Source organism: Gossypium arboreum, chromosome 12 (genome assembly GCF_025698485.1).
Source record: "Gossypium arboreum isolate Shixiya-1 chromosome 12, ASM2569848v2, whole genome shotgun sequence".
NCBI classification, from domain to species: Eukaryota; Viridiplantae; Streptophyta; class Magnoliopsida; order Malvales; family Malvaceae; genus Gossypium; species Gossypium arboreum.
The window spans coordinates 80,648,667-80,653,285 of NC_069081.1; the positions used below are offsets into that span (position 1 = coordinate 80,648,667).

The 4,619-nt window shown below is 37.8% G+C and overlaps 1 non-coding gene across 1 annotated transcript; it reads right to left on the bottom strand.

The window, feature by feature from the left end:
* Window positions 1–691: 691 nt before the first annotated feature.
* Window positions 692–798, bottom strand: LOC128286147 (small nucleolar RNA R71). Its single transcript, XR_008276692.1, has one exon. It is a non-coding gene; the product is annotated as a small nucleolar RNA R71 (small nucleolar RNA).
* Between the last annotated feature and the right edge of the window lie 3,821 nt (window positions 799–4,619).

Consider the following 4,619-nt stretch of genomic DNA (forward strand, 5'->3'; position numbering starts at 1 on the left):
CTTGCACATTTCCATTGTCCCAAGTTTATGGCGCTGCCAGGGACTGTTTTAAAAAGTCATTATTTGTGAATTTGTTAGTTTTACATTTTGGTTTAATTTTCTATTTAATTTTTTAATTAATTTCTCTGTGATTATTTTAGGTGTTTATGAGTATTGACTGAATTATTGACCTACTCCCTGTAGACCCTGAGTTGAATGAACTTTTTGACAGCGAAGAAGACAAGGAAGACAGAGAAGGACTGAAGAGATGAACTTCAAAAATTCGAATCAAGGAAACGGAGCAAACCTTGCTCAAAATCCTATCCTTATTACTGATGATAGGGATAGAGCTTTAAGACACTATGTCGTACCAATATTTAATGATATTAATCCTGGTATTAGGAGACCAGAAATTGAGGCACAACAGTTTGAGCTAAAGCCAGTCATGTTTCAGATTCTTCAGACAGTGGGCCGATTCAGTGGAATGCCTACCGAAGATCCTCACCTACACTTAAGATTATTTATGGAGGTGAGCAATTCTTTCAAGTTAGTCGGAGTACCTAAATATGCATTACGATTGAAGCTATTCCCATATTCACTAAAGGATAGAGCTCGAGCGTGGTTGAACTCATTGCCACCGAATTCAATTTCCATATGGCAATAGTTAGCAAAAAGATTCCTTATGAAGTATTTCCCGCCTAGCAAGAATGCTAAGTTAAGGAACGAGATCACTACTTTCCAAAAAATGGATGATGAGTCCTTGTATGAGGTATGGGAAAGGTACAAAAAATTATTACAAAAGTGCCCCCATCATGGAATCCCACATTGCATCCAACTTGAGACATTTTATAATGGTCTCAATGCTCACACGAGGATGGTAGTGGATGCTTCTGCTAAAGGTGCTCTCCTTTCTAAGTCTTATAATGAGGCTTATGAAATCATTGAGAGGATTGCCAGCAACAATTATCAATGGCCAACCAATCGAGCAGCATTAGGAAGACGAGTTGCTAGAAAACATGAAGTAGGCGCTCTCACTTCACTCGCATCTCAGGTATCCTCAATATCCTCAATGTTAAAAAGTCTTACTACTAATCGGTCTAATAGTTTTGCAGCATAGCCACCAACCCAATTTGAAAATAGAGCTTATGTCTATTGTGGGGGAGGAAATTTGTTTGAAAAATGTCCATCAAACCCAGAATCTATGTACTACATAGGTAACTAGAACCAAAATCGAGGAAGGCAAGGACTACAATCCAATTTCTATAACCCATCATGGTGAAACCATCCAAATTTTTCCTGGAGTAACTAAGAGGTTGGAACCAGTAATACTTATGCCTAACCTAGATCGACCTAGTCAGCCAGTTTTCCCTAACAAGTTTGGAAACCAACCCAAGCTGAATCATCCGATGGCTTAGAAAATTTGTTGAAGGCATACATGGCCAAGAATGATACATTAATCCAAAGCCAAGCAGCCACATTGAAAAGCTTGGAAAACCAAATGGGCCAGCTTGCAACTGAACTCAGGAACCGACCACAAGGTGCTTTACCTAGTGATACAGAGAATCTAAGGAATCTGGGAAGGAACATTGCAAAGCGTTGACATTGAGGAGTGGAAAGAAAATAGAGCCCAACACCATCGAAGCTGAAAAGGAGCAAACTGACGCTTAAGATCTAGAGGAAGTTCAACTGAGTGTTGAAATTCTAGTTTCACAAGAACCGCTCTGTAAAACCCGACAAGGTAATTTTAGAACCAGCTAATTCTGATAAACTAATAACTCCGTTAGATGCAAAATTGCCACAGCAGACAAATCAACCAGTTTCAGTAAAGAAACCACCACCACCCTACAAAAGCAGAAACAAAACATTCAATTTAAGAAGTTTCTAGGCGTACTCAAGCAACTTCATATCAACATCCCGTTGGTTGAAGCACTTGATCAAGTGCCGAACTATGTCAAATTCATGAAGGATATGCTGTCCAAAAAATGAAGACTTGGAGAATTTAAGCGGTAGCTCTGATGCATGAATGTAGTGCATATCTTCAAGACAAATTGCCCCTAAAGTTGAAGGATCCTGGATCTTTTATCATACCTTGCAACATTAGAGCAACATATTGTGGTAAGGCATTATGTGACTTAGGTGCGAGTAATAACTTGATGCCTATGTCAATATTTAGGAAGTTGGGGATAGATGAAGTTAGACCTAGTGTGGTTACACTTCAATTAGCGGATCTATCTTTAGCACATCTAGAAGGAAAAATCGATGATGTATTTGTACGTGTAGATAAATTTATCTTCCCTACTAATTTTATTATTCTAGATTTTGAAGTAGACAAATAAGTGCCAATTATGTTAAGAAGACCGTTCTTAGCAACCGAAATGACCCTTATTGATGTGTAGAAGGGCGAGCTTACTATGCGTGTTTAGGATGATCAGGTAACATTTAACGTTTTTAAGTCTATGAGATTTCCTGATAGAATTGATGGTTATTCTACAGTATCCAATTTAGAGGATTTAATAGTGGAGAAGGAGCTCAACTACATTGAGGATCCATTAGAACAAATTTTGACATCAAATTTTGACATCAGATCCTCCAAATGATAAAGAGGAGTATGAATACTTAGTGTTGTTAGAAGTTAATCAAAGGGGATTTAATCCGCAGTCCCGTTTTGAATCTTTAAAATTAGAGAATAGGGATTATGCCCAACAAAAAGCATCAATCGAGGAGCCACCTAAATTAGAACTCAAGGTACTGACCTCACATCTAAAATAAATTTATTTAGGTAACGCTTCTGCTTTGCTTGCGATTATTTCAGTAGAATTAACTAATGAGCAAGAAGGGAAACTCATCCTTATATTAAAACAATTCAAGAAGGCTATCGGATGGACCATAGTCGATATTCATGGAATTAGTCCATCTATATGCATGCACAAGATTATCCTAGAAGATGACAAAAAAAGGACGATCGATGGACAATGAAGACTGAACCCCATCATGAAGAACGTAGTCAAGAAAGAAATCATCAAGTGGTTAGATGCGGGTATAATCTACCCCATATTAGACAGTTTATGAGAAAGTCTGGTCCAGTACGTGCCAAAGAAAGGAGGTATCACGGTCATTGAAAGTGAGAATAACAAGTTGATACTGACTAGAACGGTTACGAGATGGAAAATTTGCATCGATTACCAGAAGCTGAACAAGACGACTAGGAAAGATAACTTTCATTTACCGTTTTTGGACCAGATGCTGGATAGACTCACAAGGCGAGACTATTACTATTTTCTCGATGGATACTCAGGGTATAATCAGATTACAATAGTATCAAAAGATCAACACAAGACAACATTCACCTACCCGTACGGTACATTTTCATTTAGACGCATGCCATTTGGTTTATGTAATGCACCTGCTACATTTCAAAGATGTATGATGTTTATTTTTACTGACATCGTTGAGAAGTATTTGGAAGTTTTTATGGATGATTTTTCAATATTTGGAGATACTTGTGATGATTGCTTAGCCAATCTAGCAAAGGTATAAGGCGATGCGAAGAAGCAAACCTAGTACTCAACTGGGAAAAGTGCCATTTCATGGTACGAGAAGGTATTGTTCTAGGGCATCGGATAACTAGACATGGAATCAAGGTAGATAAAGCAAAGGCAGATGTAATAGAGAAACTCCCACCTCCAACATCTATAAAGGGTGTTAGGAGCTTTTTGCACCACGCCGATTTCTATCGAATATTCATCAAGGACTTCTCCAAAATTGCTAAACCTTCATGCAAATTATTGGAGAAGGACATGACGTTCAAATTTGATGAAGAGTGCTTAAGAGCTTTCAAATATTTGAAGAGTCAGTTAGTTACGACACCCATAATCATCACACCAAACTGGGATTTTCCATTTGAATTGATTTGTGACGTAAGTGACTTCGCGATTGGAGCTATCATTGGTCAGTGAAGGAACAAAGTTTTTCATCCCATCTACTAGGCAAGTCAAACTCTGATAAGAGCTCAACTGAATTATACGGTAATAGAGAAATAGTTACTTGCTATTGTGTTTGCTTTTGACAAGTTTCGATCTTATCTTGTAGGTACCAAGGTGATTATCTATACGGACCTGTGACAGCCCAAAATTGACCCTAGTCGGGAAGTGGTTTTGGGACCGCTAAACCGAGTCACCGAAATGTTTGAACGTAATATTTATTGTCTAGAATATGTAATTATGAATGTGTGAAAATTTCAAGCTTCGATTTAGCCGATAGCATGTAATTCAGTTAGTAGGACTTGTGTGACACTTTTGAAAAGTGATAGGCTAATCTATAAGGACCTAATAGTGCATGTAGTCAAAGGGGAGGACTTGCATGTCAAATTTCCCCCCCTAATAGTTAGTGGCCGGCCATGACAAGAGATTATGGGTAAAAACATGTCATAAAACATGTTGGGACAATGGTGTATGTAAGAAAAAATAAAATAGTGAGCATGGGAATTTAATAATGAAAGGAACAAAAAAAAAAGAAAAAAATGGTCTCATGCATGCCCATTGCCGTGAGTGTGGAGAAAGAAAGAAGAATTTTGTTCATCATTTTCATTTCCTTTGGGCTGAAAATTCTAAGGAAGAAGGAAGGAATTCTTGTTTCATGTT